At 37.5% G+C, this 17,072-nt stretch overlaps 1 protein-coding gene across 2 annotated transcripts in view; it reads right to left on the reverse strand.

Annotated features, from left to right (window-relative positions):
• LOC124802746 (mitogen-activated protein kinase 15-like) overlaps positions 1 to 17,072 on the reverse strand; it is a 202,165-nt gene that overhangs the window by 139,582 nt on the left and 45,511 nt on the right. The gene's annotated exons all lie outside the window — the stretch shown is intronic.

Below are 17,072 nucleotides of genomic sequence, written 5' to 3' on the forward strand. Positions count from 1 at the left end.
GGACAAATAAAAGTGGCCCAGAGAACACAGTTCCAGAATACAAAGAAACACAGAAGAGGAAAGGAAATACAGTACTAACCTGACTATAGCAGATGTGGGACATGATACCATTCATCATCTCTAGGCACTTTTGGTACCTGGTCAGCAACTTGCTGAAGACAGATCAAAGCTGTACTGCTGGAATTGCTGCAATCTCATCCAAAATGCTCTGCTGCAGTTCTTGAAAACTATGAGGGTTGTGGTGTTATGCATTAGACTTGAGGGCTCCCCACACGAAGTAATTGCGCACTGACAGATCAGACAAGACTGACCACAGCTAACAACTCTGTCAGTTGCAAAGATCATGTAAATGTGCTCCAAGGTTCGGCCGGCTGTATGGGCAGTTGTTCCATTCTGTTGGAAGTAACTGAAGGTCTTTTATTCTTCCATTAATGCTGCCACAAATGTTTTCTAAACAATGGCTATGTGACCAACAATGTGGCGTTCAGACACTGCACACTTAACACCAACCTTCTGATCATGCAATCGCGCACTGTGGAAGTTATGCAGATTCTCTGCCGCCCAGAACCTTCGATTCTATGAGTTGATATAACCACTCAGGTGAAACCAGGCTTCATCAGACAAAAAGAACAGATCCATGTCCAAGCTAATCATTGTTCTCTCAGTGAACAGCCACTCACAAAACTAGAGGCACTGGGGGTCAACTGCTGGTTTTAATGCATGAACAGCAGACACTTGGTAGAGATACTTGTGCAGGTCCAAGTGGAGTATTCGTCCACATGATCGACATGATATGCTGGTCTCCTGCGACTGGCTTCAGGTTCATTTGGTAGGTCTCTGAAGTATTTTCTGGTGATCTGCAGCCACATTTTCTGGTGTGAAGGCACATTTCAGAATGTTTTTTGAGTTATTTAAAACATATCTTGTCTGATGCCATTGCATGGCACTCTTTGCTGGCGCACTCTCACACCATTAAACTTCTCAGCAAACAACTGACCACACCATTTCCAGGGCTTTGTTATCATGTAACTTTCCACAACCAACACCTGCTGCTCCACTGTGAGTACCATAGTCCCCTTTGCACTGCTCCGCTCACACTGACACAGCCCACACTATCTCTGAACCATTGTGGATCACATGGTGGGCATACACATGATGTGTGATTATATGCATACATTAACATCCAATTGAATCCACTCATCCAGGTCACTTTCATTTGCCCACCCTGTATAAGAGAACATCAAATGGGATGAAAATTGGGAAGATATTACAAGGCACATCCCAAAACTAAGGTCTCCTAACTTTTTAAAACAAGAAATGAGTGTTTATTTTCAATAATTCTATAACATTGAAGCTTGAAATTTCTCCCATTTCTCCAGCTAATCGTCATTTCAATAGATGAAATTCTGTATACACCAGAGCAGTTTTTGTATGTCCTTATCATGTCAGTTTCTTGTCAAGGAAGTGTCAAATCTTTAGGCATAGCAATAATCACTGCATGCTTAGACATGATACAGAGTACCTAACAGTTCAACAGTGCCACATCAGGGAAGGAAATTCATTCTCTCACAGAGTACAGTGACATATTGCAGGCTGGGTACCTACAAGGAGCTAATGTGCTGTTGTCAGGTTGCTGTATCACATTCCTCTTCATTAACTGATTTCATACACTATCACATCCCAATTATTGTGAAGTTTTAGCACAAAGTTGAAAATGACAATAGCAACCATAAGCAAAAACCAAATGATTACTACGATATTAAAGTTTACTAAAATACCTATTAACCAGTTTTGTACATGGAACTCAATTTTGGTATGGTAATAGTAGTAGTAGGCCTCTAAGGGGCTCAAAGCTCCTGTGCCAATCTCACACGATTCCTCCAGATGCTCCTGTCTTTTGCTGCCTCTTGCCAGTTATTTATTCCCAATCTTGTCTCCCCCTTGGTCTTTTGCCATATGGCTTCTCCCTGAATCTTCTTAACACAATTTGATATTCTTTCATTCTCATCAGATGTCCAGCCCACTGCAATCTTCTACCATTTATTATGTTTACTATCATTGGTTATTATGATAGCTCATGGATTTCTATTTTGTGTCTTCTCTTCCGGCATTGTGATTCATTGACATAATATGGACCAAAGATTTTTTTATAAACTTTATTCTCAAACACTTGTAAATGGTGGTGTTCTGTTTTTCTTAGGCTCCATGTTTCTGCCGCACAGATTAGAACTGGTCTGATGATTGTATTATATAACTTTATTTTAGTTTTCCTAGTCAACAGTTTGTACCCCAAGAGATTTTGTATTGCATAATAGGGTCGGTTAGCAGTTTTGTCTTGCTTTTATTTCTACCTGTCTCTGATTTTGTTCATCTATCACTGAACCCAGAAATTTGAACTGTTCAACACATTCGAATTTGTGTTCACCAACTATTATATGTGATTGATTATCCCATTGATCTCTACTTCTTAGAACTATCATGTATTTCGTTTTCTCGTCATTTACTTTCAGGCCAAGTCTTGATGCTTCTGTTGCAAGCTCCACAAATAATTGCTTAATCTCTATTTCGCTATTTCCAATGAACACTATGTCACCTGCATATGCTAACATGTTCATTTTGCTTTCTATCCCAGCAGGTACCAGTTTAAGTTTCCTCACAACTCTTTCTAAAGTTATATTGAAGAGAAGGGGGGACAAAGCATCTCCTTGTCTTAACCCAGTTTTATTTTTAAACTGGTCAGACTTTAATCCATTTAGTAAAACCCTGCTTGTATTTTCATCCATGCATACTTTACAGAGATTTAGCAATTTAATTGGGAAACCAAATTCAGTCATTACTTTCCACAAGCTTTGTCTACAGATGGAGTCACAAGCTTCATGAAATTGATGAACAGATAATGTATTTTTTGTTTGTATTTCCAAACTTTTTCATTTATTGATTTGATTGCAAATATGTTGTCAGTGGTGGATCTGTTTTTGTGGAAACCATTTAGATAATCCCCAATTATATCGTATTTTCTGCATATGGTTTTAAGCAGCATAGCAATAAACAACATAAGATCTTATAACCTGTATTGACTAATGATATTCCTCATGTTCTCCATTTTCCAGATTATCTGTACAAGATGAAATAAATGTTTGCGCAATGCTTCTCCTCCATAGTTTAGTATCTCAGCTGGGGTGCTGTCACTGCCAGTTGCTTTGCCATTTTTAGGCATTTGATACACTCTACCACCTCCTCATGTGTGGGTTTTGGAATTTCCTCACAGTTGGGACTGTTGCTGGAACTAGTAATTGGTGCTTCTGGATCAGAACAATTCAGTAGGTTGTCAAAATACTCCTTGCTTGTCACTAATTTTTTTCTGGGTTCAATAAACATATTTCCACTTAAATCCTTTGTCACCTTGGTTTTATAATCAAAATCTTTTCTAATTTTGTTGATTGTACCATACACTTTCCAGATGTTGTTACTTTGATGATACACATGAATAGATTCAACCTATTGTTTTAGGAATTGTTTCTTTTCCTTCCGGTTAATTTTGTCCGCCTGCATTTGATCCTGCCAATGAGCTTCAGGATTCTTATTTGTTTGCGACCATTTTTTCCGTAGTTTCATAACCTTGTCTTCAGTTTCTTCACACTCTTCATTGAACCATTTCTTCCTGCCTTTCTTAGCTCTCTGCAGCTTATTATTTGCAGCTGTGAGGATGACTTCTTTTACAATGTTCCAATATTCATCACTGGTCATTTCAAGGCTTTCTTCCATATCACTTACGGCCTCAAACCAGTTTGAAACTTCAACTTTGTACTTCACTATTCCTTCTGTCCCTATCACATTTTGCAAATCAGATCTGTTTATGTTATAACTTTGCATTGACAATTATTTTACTTTATAACAAGCAGTTCCATAAACAACAGAGTGAATGGAAAGTGTACATAAAGTGCACATGTTGATATTACATTCAACTAGTGAACCTGGCAATGCCTTGCAATTGCTAAATATGTATGGGAATTGGATAAATGTCCTAATCTGAGGTATCACTGGGAATTGTGACACCAAACTCACCTCCCCATTGTGACTTCACCCACTTTGAGGGTATGGAACTCCAAAACATTCTAAATTATATAGAATATCAATGAAAAAGACTTCTTTGTTTTTGGTTTTTCTTGTTTTTAAGCTTTATTAATTTTTTTTATACAATGTAATAACAAAACTTAACAATATACATTTTTATAGTGTGGTAGGAGTATGAACTGGTTTTCTGAATTACCAGCTGATGAGGGGCTAACATCCAGTTGGCCATGTGAAAAATACCCTGACCATAAGTCAGTTCTAACATTTTTGAATGTCCAACATTAAGCATTTTTTACTGCTACTGCAAACTAAACCTTGATTCGCTTAAATTTATTGGGTAAATCAGTAGGGATACTGGTATACAGTGTATGACAGAGACCTCTCCAGCTGCTGGATTTCTGAGAATAATAACTTCAATGACTATCCATGAATGTTCAGGCATTTCAGATTGCAGAGTACTATTTTGTTCATAAGCTGAGTAACCATAAATTCAACTTTCCTAATACACAGATTTTTCTGTTAAAACTGCCTGAGGAAGAAACCAAAAGAGCATATTGTTGTGTACACAATTTTTATTTAAAATTATATACAATGAGAAACAATATATAGTGGAGACATTATTTTGCTAATGGTTTAAGTGCTCTAATATTGCACTTGAAATTTACTGTAAGGAAAAAAACCAAAACCACACAGTTTACACAATACAGCATACCACATCATTTTCTTTCTTACAGCTGGTTTTAACAGAAACCCTATTATCTTCAGCACACCTCCTTCTGCTCTTTTCACACCAAACTCATGCTCTGTTATCCACTTCCCTTTACAACCACACAATAGTCTTGTTTATCAATTTCTTGCACATGTCCCCCTTCCTTCACAATGACCTTTAACTTTTCAGATTCAACCAGTCCCTTTCCCTCACAAACCCGTCACTGCAGAAACACATCTACTTGGCACAGGCATCCCAGAAACACCTCTGCTCTCTCCACAAGATACTGTTACTATACAATCCTAATTATGTACACCACATCTCCAAAATTAAACCCTTTCCCTCCAACACCTGGAACAGCATTCCTGATGCAGCCTCCAGGTACTGCTCACACTGTTTATATCCTGTCTTAGAGCACCACTACTCATCAACACACACCCTGCCCACAGCAACCATGCCGTGCCTAGCTGACCTTTCCCATTTGTTCCAGTTTGCCACGTCATCCAAAACTACCTTCCAGCATTACACAAAATCCAGAAAACTAACAAATAGAAAACATAGTTGTTAATCTTTCCATCAAAAACCTCAATCCCATAGAAGTTTCACTTTCACCTCAACACCCAAATTTAACCATACTGGACTTATCAAAGACTTCTCTCCCTCTCCCAATCCCTACAGTCTGTAAGTACCCCTCTCCTTTCCCCTCCCGGAAATCTTCCATCTGCACCCACAAAACACTTGAAGAATAAGACCTATTCATAACAAGTCTGCATTCTGTAATCAAATGTACACAGCTGTGTAGTATAGTGTATCACAGATCAAAGTCCATGCCCTGGGAGCACAGAAGTAATGTGTCAATGAACGTTGACATGTTAAAAAGTCCACGGCTAGCATTTGACATGATAAAGTCTATGCATGATGTGTTTGTGTACCAGTCCTATATTTAGTTCACACTTATATAAAAAGTCTGCATACCATTATCATCAATCTAAAAGATTGATGAAACTGCACTTACAAGTATAATCATATGAATAGGTTCACGGTGCTTGCATTAATATAAATCAGTGACTCACTGTGTACAGCAATTTTTATTTCACACTGTATATGGCTAGAGTTTTATTAACTTTTAGATAATGAACAATAGGACATGTTTGTGCAGATGATGATGATAATGTGTTGTACTGTTTCAATGGATTATGACTTGAAAGACAATTAGGCTCACTGTCAATAAATACTGAACTTCTGTAAATGAACTATTATAAGTATTCTGTTCAAAATGAAATTTATGGGCTGTAAACCAGTGTTACGCACAAGTGAACTGTGTAATGACAACACGAAGGGACTTTATAGACATTCTACCATCAAGTGGTGGTGTTTTTTCCAACATTACGAAGTAAGTTCGCTTTACTTTTTTACTCAGTGACATTGTTTCGGATGAAAATTAGCACAACAGTTCATGCTAAGTTTATTAGTGGAGTAATACTTAAAGAACCTTAAATTGATAGACACTGGTCACACTCCAAACAAGAATATCTAATTTGAATATATATACCTGACATGGTCCCTCTGGAGATGGTCTGCAATTTATGGTAACTGAAGAAAATTTCACAAGCCAAGAGCGCTAAAAGAAGCATTTTATTGGATGACCAGTTTTAAAAGAGCTATACTATCAGCACTGGATCTTATGCTTACAAAAATTCTAAAGCATAAGAGCAATGATAACAGCATATATCTGCTGAAACCAGTCATCCAATAAACTGGTTTTTAAAGCATAAGAGCCAATGATGACAGCATAACTTTATCAAAACCAGTCATTCAATAAAATGCTTTTTTAGTTCTCTTGGCTTGTGAAGTTTTCCGCAGTTACCTAATTTGAATAAACACTGAATCATGAAAATTTTGACTTGACTGTGTTGCATTTGTCATTGAATTGCATCACTACTTACAAAAGGCATTTGAGATTATGAGGCTTCAATTCTGTATATGCTGCCAAGCAACATCAATCTGTAACCAAGTAAGTAAACTTACAACACCATATTTCCTCAGTTCAGATAACAGATACCACAGTAACACACAACAGAGACAAGACTGTACCAGCACTGCAACATTTCTTTAAATGTTTGTATAGTTCAACATATGATAACAACAACAACAATATTAATGGTAATAACAAAAAATGAATAAAAATACAGCTGGTTAACAATGAAAATAATGACATTCCGAAGTAATAACATCAGAGATATATGCAGCAAGGAGGGATATGAAGAAAGGCAAAACATGCCTGGAGATGATGATTTTTCAATACATTCATTCAATCACTCACTCACTCACTCACACATTCATTCATTCATTCATTCATTCATTCATTCATTCCTCTGCTCTGGAATCCATCAAGAAGGAGAACCTTCACAGATGAGGAATGAGTCGAGGTATACATTACCAAAGAAAAGAAAATTTGAGAAACTTAATGTGTAATGTGTAAAATCACTAGTAAAGTTAAATGGATACCTCCAGGTATAAAAATTTCTAGTGCTACGAAGAGGTAACTACGTAATGAACTGAAATATAATAAAAACAGGAATTTTACTGAAAATGTTAGACATTATAAAGCTACCTTCGAGAAAGTTGTGAAAGCAGCCAAATAAATGACAAACAATAAGTTCATTTCACAACATAAAAGTAAAACAAAGGCAGAGTGGCCTGTTGTCAAATCTGAGTTAGGTGTTAGAATTAATAGGGGACTCATGACCTCAGAAGTTAAGTTCCATAGTGCTCAGAGCCATTTGTTAGTATTAATAGAAATGAAATATCTAGGATTAAAGTAAATGGCAGCCTTATTGTAAAACCAATTCAAATATCAGAGCGTTTAAATGAATTCTTCATGAATATCGCGAAGTCAGATGTTGACATAGTAGAGTATCAGAGTATAGTAAACCCCCTTTGGACTTCAGCAAGGAGGTGAGTATCTCACAGATTTTTAAAAAGTCTCAATAAAGCATGTGGAAAATATTATATTATCATCAAAAAAATAAAGCAACTCCACTAACTAAAATAATTAATGAATCTTTTGAACAGGGATGCTTTTCTGATGTGTTGAAATGTGCTGAAGTCAGACCTCTGTTCAAGAAAGGGTTGAGGGAAGTCATGGGAAACTATCGTCCTATTTCTATTTTTCCAATCTTGTCGAAAGTGTCTGAGAAAGTAGCTGCAAACCAGATACAAAATTTTATTGTAAAAAAATATTATCATAAATAATCAATTTGGATTCTAACCAAGAAAAAACACCCTGAATGCAGTAAATAACTTTATTGAAAAGATATGCAAAGCATTGGACCAGAGTAGTAGAGTTGCTGGTATTTTCTGTGATCTTTCTAAAGCTTTCGACTCTGTAAACCATGCTTTGTTTATCTACAAATAAGATAAATATGGGATTAACGGCAATACTCTCAAATGGCTTACATTGTACCTGCAGAACAGAAAACATAGGGTAACTATCACTTCAAAAGTGGTGAATTATTTTTTGAAGTGGAGTACTGTATCACAAGGTGTGCCTCAAGGCTCCATTTTGGGGCCAATCTTGTTCCTATTCTATATAAATGACTTATCCACAAATATCGATTCCCCATCAGTTCTGTTTGCAGATGATACTTCTGTTTTAATTGAAGATGGTGATGTAGAAAAAATTCCAAGCTTCACTGTGAGCACACTGGATACCCTAAAAAACTTTTTCCAGTTAAATGGGTTGAAACTGAGCATTGCAAAAACCCATATGGAACATTTCCAAACCAAACACTCAAAATGTGGAGAGCTTAAAATACAACGCAATAATCAACTTATGGAAGAAGTTGACACTATCAAATTCCTAGGACTAAATGTGGACAAGAACTTGAACTGGAACACACATATTGATCCCTTATCAAATAAACTAAGCGGTTTTGCATTTTCAGTGCAGATACTTGCAAATTCTACCGACATGAGAACACAAAAAATAGCATACAATAATTATTTTGAATCTGTCATTAGGTATGGAATAATTTTCTGAGGAAGTTCAAGTGGAGTATCTCGTATACTCAAACTTCAGAAAAAAAATTATCAAATACATGTGTACCACACAGAAAACAGAATCTTGTCGCCCATTATTTCGACAATTGCAAATCCTAACTGTACCCTCCATATACATTTATGAAATTATCATCTTCCTACAAAGCAGGCAAAAATTATTTGAGGAAAATCATTTTAACCACACATACAACATAAGAAATTAAAATAATTTATGCTTCCCACACACAAATTTAAATTGTATGAGCGGGCTCCACAGTATATGAGGATGACAATATATAACAAATTAATGGGCAATGTTAAGCCAGAGATCCTTAAAATAATGCTACATCAGATTCTGGGGAAGAAATGCTACTACTCAATAGAAGAATTTTTGGAGGATGACATGATAATTTGAGCTAGGGTACTTAAGTATTAGATTTTTAGATACTATTTTTATTATTGTTATTATTATTATTATTATGTCTGCCTATCATGTATATAAAACAAAATTGTGTTATTATTATGATGCTGTATGTAAACATCAGCTTTCTATGTTTATGGCAAATTTTACCAAACTTTTGACGTGTCTCCTGTACCTGAATCAAATCATTTTAATTATGTATGTTATTAGACTAATAAACCACAATTCACAATATACTGTATTAACAATAATCTCACTATACTGCTTAATGCCATTCAGCTAGTTTTCATCATGTAAATTAGAAACAAAGCTGTTATTTCAAAAAAAAAACTGCTGTCTCCTCAAAACATTACAGTAAGTGACTGTTGTTTATCTCCTATCAGTATCTTAATATTTACTTGATTATATTGCTATTTTCAAAGAAAATCTTACATCTTTAAATACTTTGAATTGAATTGAATTGAATTTTATTTGATCCTGTAAGATTACATTGTGTACAGTAAATGTACGTGTAATATAGGACATGTCAAAGTATTAAAATTCTTTATCAGTTATTTTTCTACCCCTTTAGCTTACATTTTTACATCACTGATAATGAGTAACAATATATACAAATTTAATGGCATAAGTATTCTGCAACACTGTAAAACTCTTTTTCAATGAGATAGTCTTTAAGTTTCTTTGTAAATTCATTGTGAAGTACACTATCTTGCAGGGTTTTGGGCAGACTTCTTAGTAGTCTGATACCAGAGTACTGGGGTCCTTTTTCTAGCATTGCCAATCGGTCGGGTATGCTCCGTACTTCATTCTTCTTTCTTGTATTGTGGGTGTACACTAGCACTTGTAATCCAGTCCTCACTACCTTTTGTGATGTACATTATTGTTTTATATATATATACAACAATGAAAAAGTTAAGATACCTAAATTCTTGAAACAGTTTCTGCATGTTTCAGAGGTCTTTCTTCTTAAAATGGTCCTAATTGCTTTTTTTTGTAATGTGAACACTCGTTTTGTCTCTTGTTTGTTTGAGTTTCCCCACACCGTCACTCCATACTGTAAGTATGGTTCGAAAAGTCCATGATACACTGTACACAGAAGGTTCTTGTCTGAATACTGTGATAGCTGCATCATTGAGAATATGACAGAGCTCAGTTTCTTACAGACATTATTAATATGTTTTTTTCCATTTCAGTTCATTATCCACAAGAATACCTAAGAATCTAGCAGATTCTACTTCTTCCAGCCTTGTTCCGTCAACCTCTAAATCCATGTCTACAGCCTTTTCCTTGTTTTTAAACACTGCATACATAGTCTTTTTTTAGATTTATAACCAGTTCATTTTCCAACAGCCATTGAGCTGTGACATTTGCAGATATGTATGCTCTTCTCTCAAGCTGTTCCATATTTTGATCACTATTTAGTATTGTCATGTCAGCAGCATACAATATTTTCTTTTCTTCCTCCTCAACACCTATATCATTAACAAATACATTAAATAACAGTGGCCCCATTACCGAACCCTGCGGCACTCCATATTTGATGGATTTGGTTTCTGATTGGTACGAGTTTCCTAATGATACATACGGCTTGCGGTTGCACAAGTATGATTTTATCCATTCACCTGGTTGCCCCCGAATGCCATAGTTGCTTAATTTTTGTATCAGCATTTCATGGTCAATGGTGTCAAATGCCTTTGAAAGATCCAGAAACATTGCAGAGACAACCTTTTTCTCATCTAAGGACTGTAGAATGTATTCTGTTAGACTGACAATTGCTGATTCTGTAGATTTACTCTTTCTGAAACCATGTTGTGAGGTCATGAGAATGTTATGTTTGTCCAAATAGTTAACTAATCTGGTATACATAAGCATTTCTAGGATTTTTGAGAAACCTGATATCAGTGAAACTGGTCTGTAGTTGTTGGGATCATCCTTACACCCTTTCTTGTACACTGCCACTACCTTTGTTATCTTCAGTTTTTCTGGAAAAATTGCATCTCTGAAAGAACAGTTTGCTATGTTCAGCAGTGGTGTTATTATCTCCTCACATACCAGCTTTATTACATGATTTGAAATTTCATCATCACCAGATGATTTCTTGGACTTCAGTTTCTGTATAGTTTTCCGCAATTCATCTTCCGTGACTGGTCTTAAGAACATAGTACTGTATGATCTTTTTGGTACCTTAATACCCTTCTGTTTTTGACTATTTCTTTCCAATTTTAGGTTTTCTACTACATTGATATAGTTATTATTCAGTATGTTTGCTATTTCCATACCATCTGTGACCACTGTGTTGTCTACTTTAATTGACCTAATACCTTCTTCTTTGTTTGACCCATCTTTTTCCTCTCTTTCAGCATTGATTGCATTCCAAGGTGCCTTTGCCTTGTTTTTTGAGTTCGCTATAGTGGTGTCAATTGCTCTTGCTTTCGCTTCTCTTATTGTTTTTCTATACTTCTTTTTTAACATTTTATAGTTTTCAGCTTAGCCCATCCGTCTCACATCCTGAAGCTTCCTTCGCTGTTCTAGTATTTCACTTGTAATCCACTGTGTTTGATCTTGATGCCTTTCTTGTCTCTTTACTTTGGGAAATGCTACATTAAAATGGTACTTAATTGTTGAAATAAATGCATCATATTTTTTGTTTACACTCTGGGCCTGTAGGGTTTCATTCCAGGTTTCCTTACTTAACATTGTTCTAAAGATGTTGATATTTTGTTCACTGATGATCCTAATTTCTTTGGTTGTTTGTTTTGGTTCTGATACTGTGTCATTACTTCTGCAAAAGCTGATTAGTTGTCCATGATGATCAGATATTTCTGTCTGAACTACATGTGACTCATAGTTACACATATTCGTAATTATGTTGTCAATAATTGTCTCACTTTGTGAAGTCACTCTTGTTGGTGCAGTTATTGTCACTTTCATGTTATGCTATATTAACAATTCTTCAAAATCCTGTCTTATTTTTGTGTCTTTTCCCATGTCAATGTTGAAGTCTCCACATATAATAAGATTTCTCTTCATATTCATTCTCAATAAGCTAGCAACTTTTTTTAGAAAGATGCTAATATTGCCACATGGTGACCTGTACACACAAAACACTCTAAAATCCTCTGCCACTATACCAGTAACTTCGAAGTCTTTTTCTCTAGCTATGGGAAATGTAGCAGCTTCACTGTTTACATTCTTTGATAGAGTACCTGTTTTAATATATATACAAACGCCACCAAACTTATATTTAGATCTGCAGAAGTAACTAGCTAGTTTGTAGTCCTTTATTGCCACATTATGTATTTTACTTTCAGTTAGTTCATGTTCACTTATGCATAATATGTCTGGTCTTACTTCACTCAAGAGTACTTCTGCTTCTAATTTTTTGTTACCACAGTATTGAATATTTTGATGACGTACTTTTATGTAATTTTTCTTTTGTTGGTTTACATGTTGTGAGCTGTATTCTGGGGCAAATTCTTTAGTATCGTCTTTTTTTGTATGGTGCTTATATTTTTCTTTTCCAGCTGGAGTGTATGATTTTTCATCCCCTTCAGGCCATATTAGTTTCCCTTGCATCTAATGAGTTTGTTTGCAGTACGTTAGTATTTACCACACAGTTTTACAACATTGTTACTTGCCATGCAGCTAAACAGATAATGTAAAGAAATAGTGGCTAATGAACTATGCTTTTAAACTACTTTTGAGCTGGTTTGGCTTTCCTATGTTTTGCTTTAGATTAGGTGGGAGCTTGTTGCATACATTTGCACTGGGGTACATGCCTTCACTACGAATCGTAGACACGTACTGTTACCTACTTCACACAATATTTTCATGACCACTTCTGCTGACCGAGCGAGGTGGCGCAGTGGTTCGCACACTGGACTCGCATTCGGGAGGACGACGGTTCAATCCCGTCTCCGGCCATCCTGATTTAGGTTTTCCGTGATTTCCCTAAATCGCTTCAGGCAAATCTCGGGATGGTTCCTTTGAAAGGGCACGGCCGATTTCCTTCCCCATCCTTCCCTCACCCGAGCTTGCGCTCCGTCTCTAATGACCTCGTTGTCGACGGGACGTTAAACACTAATCTCCTCCTCCTCCACTTCTGCTGAATAAACACTATTTTATTTAATTACACTGCTCCAAACATAATTCCATATGATACCAGAGAATGAAAGTGTGCAAAATAAGTCAATGCTCTTGTCTTTACACCAACACAATGAGAGATGCCTCTATGAGCAAAGTATGCTGAACTGGGCTTCTTGATCCTTTCTGTGTGTTGACTCCATTTCATTGGAGTTAACTCGTGAAAAGATTTATTTCTACATATAAATTAATTAAACAGAAGTGTGTGGTTTGCATGACATAGTGTCAACAAAACAAAACAAGGAATAACCACATAATCAAAAATAAAGAATAAATACAATGCGGCATGGAACCATGGAACTCTTGTAAAGTCTACACCACTATACTGCAGAATGTAGTAGTGGAAGTTGCTACACAATAGCCCCCACCCCACCCCGTGTTAACAATACTTCTAGTTAGATTTTACACATCATCCAGATCGCATCATCACACCTTCCTTGAAACCTGAGGGCTTCTCCTTTGGATCACTGTGTTTTCTAGATGCAGAGTGGCAGTGCCTGTTGATGTCACTGTGTGGCAGCATCTGATATTCATCAAGGCTCGTCTGTAGCTTGCCATGGAGGAGGATGTTTAGTTGCTACCTCTCCCTTCTTCATGTTTCTCGGTGCCAATTCTTTTTCCATTGGCTGTGAACTTCAAAATGATGGTTTATGACAGTCAAGTGCAATCATAGTAGGTATGCCATAGACGCCAATCTTGAAAGTGTTGTTGCCTCGACTAATTACTATATAAGGATCTTCATATGGGGGTTGCAGTGGTCGGAATACTGTATCATTATGTAATAGCACATATGAACAGATGGCTAAATCTCGGAAGACAAACGGGTGGTGACTGGTTTGTTCTCAAGGCTGTACTGCACAAAACTGGTATACACTATGTGATTAAAAGTATCCAGACACCCCTAAAAACATATGTTTTTCATATTAGGTGCATTGTGTTGCACCTACTGCCAGGTACTCCATATCAGTGACCTCAATAGTCATTATAAATTGTGAGAGAGCAGAATGGGGTGCTCCGCAGAACTCAGACTTTGAACATGGTTAGGTGATTGGGTTCACTTGTGTCATTTGTCTGTAAGTGAGATTTCCACACTCCTAAATATCCCTAGGTCCACTGTTTGCAATGTGATAGTGAATTGCAAACATGAAGGGGCACATACAGCACAAAAGTGTACAGGCCAACCTCATCTGTTGACTGACAGAGCCCACTGACAGTTGAAGAGGGTCGTAATGTGTAATACGCAGACATCTATCAAGACTATCACACAGGAATTCCAAGCTGCATCAGGATCCACTGCAAGTACTATGACAGTTAGGCGGGAGGTGAGAAAATTTGGATTTTGTGGTCGAGCGGCTGCTCATAAGCCACACATCACCCCAGTAAATGACAAACAATGCCTCGCTTTGTATAAGGAGCATAAACATTGGACAATTGAACAGTGGAAAAATGTTGTGTGGAGTGACGAATCATGGTACACAAAATGGGATCCAATGGCAGGGTGTGGGTATGGCGAATGCTCGGTGAACGTCATCTGTCAGCGTGTGTAGTGCCAACAGTAAAATTCAGAGGCGGTGGTGTTGTGGTGTGGACCTGTTTTGCATGGAGAGGACTTGCTCCCCACTGTTGAAGAGCAATTTAGGGATGACGAGTGCATCTTTCAACATGATCGAGCACCTGTTCACAATGCATGTGGCCTATGGCAGAGTGGTTTCAGTACAATAACATCTCTGTAATGGACTGGCCTGCACCGAGTCCTGACCTGAATCCTACAGAACACCTCTGTGATGTTTTGGAACACCGACATCATGCCGGGGATCACCTATTGACATCAATACCTCTCCTCAGTGCAGCACTCCGTGAAGAATGGGCTGCCATTCCCCAAGAAACCTTCCAGCACCTGATTGCACGTATGCTTGTGAGAATGGAAGCTGTCATCAAGGCTAAGGGTGGGCCAACACCATATTCAATTCCAGCATTACCAATGGAGGGCACCACGAACTCGTAAGTCATTTTCAGTGAGGTGTCTGGATACTTTTGATTACATAGTGTACGTGGGATCACAGGTAGCAAAGTCCTATGCTGTGACAGTTTCATCTCTCATATCATGGATGAATTCTCCAGGCAGACGTAACAATTGGCCAGATACCAACTTTGCCACAATGGCTTGAAGGTCAGGCTTGAAGAATGTCCTCAATCCCAGTAAAACAGTCAGTAGTGTTTCTGTCCGCTTGTCTGTTGTGTGACATCGAAGGGCTGACTTCAACTTCTGCTGCAAGTTTTCCACCTCACCATTCACTGTGGGATGATAAGCAGTGGTCCCTATTCACCTGACACCTAACAATGTGACAAGGGCCTTAGAGTGGTACACCCCAAATTGATGTCCTTGATCTTTCATTATTTTCAACAGTATGCTAAAATGTGCAACTCGTCCCCTGAATAACATTTTCACCAGTATCCACAATGATATCTGCCATAGGTAATGCTTCTGGCCATCTCAAGTATCTGTCCACAATAATAATTGAAACAAGGCCTTCAACATCCAAGTGGAGATGGCCAAATTGCTGGTTAGATGGTATAAATCTTCTTAGCAGTGCCTTGACATGTCATGTGATTTTGTTCTTTTGAAAGGCCATACATTGCTGGACATTTTTCAGACATACAAGTTACAGTCAACATTCATGTTGAGCCAGATGGAACATTGTTTAACCTTTTTGGTTCTTCAGACTCTGGGATGTGATAGATTGTGTTTTGAAGTGATTGCTTGGGCTTGAAATTGCTGCGGGACAAATGGCTGAGACTTTAGCTTTCTTACATCACAGTATAACTCTGCATTCGTGCCAAGAATTGGCATTCTTCATAGTTGGGAATGCGGTCACTGCACAAGCAATGTATGCAGCTCCTCATGGTCTTCTTGTGCCCATGGCATGCCATCAAAATCAATAGCTGCAGCTATGACCTCAAGGTGTGGTGATGTATGCTTGATTATGCCCATTACCCTAGTCCAAGAGAGACTGTCAGCAGCAGGTACATTAAATTTGCGTTGCACATATATGATGTTGGTTGTAAACTAGCCAATGTAGTCAATATGCCACAGTTGTCTTGGCAATGCATAACTTCGCTTCACTTTTAAGGCATAAGTTAATGGACTGCAGTCTGTAAAGATACAGAAATGGCGGCCTTCCAAAGAATGCTTGAAATTTTTTGCTGTATACAGCTCACAACTGTACACTGCCCATTTCTGTTGTGAGGGTGATAGCTTTTGGCTAATGAAAGCAAGCAGTTACCGACACTGGTTTATCCTCTGCTGCAGCATTGCTCCAGCTGTATTAGCAGAAACATCGACCATTGATGTTACCAGTGTATTTGCTACAGGGTGTGCTAGTAGAGCTGCATTCGGTACTGCTGCTTTGATAACACTGAAAGTAGAGTTTGCCTCATGTGATCATTACAGCCTATGGTTTGGCATATGCGCACCCTTCAAAAGTTCATTTAGTGTTGCTACTACTGATGCATGATGTGACACAAACTGTTGGTAGAAATTTATTATACCAAGATAATGCTGCAACTACCAAATTGTAACTAGCAGTGGGTACACAGGTATGGCCTGTGGTGAGCAGATGCCACGTGCATCCACTGTGTAGACAAGAACTGGACATCCTTGACACCAAAAATACAATTTGATGG

This window comes from Schistocerca piceifrons, chromosome 6 (genome assembly GCF_021461385.2).
Source record: "Schistocerca piceifrons isolate TAMUIC-IGC-003096 chromosome 6, iqSchPice1.1, whole genome shotgun sequence".
NCBI lineage: Eukaryota > Metazoa > Arthropoda > Insecta > Orthoptera > Acrididae > Schistocerca > Schistocerca piceifrons.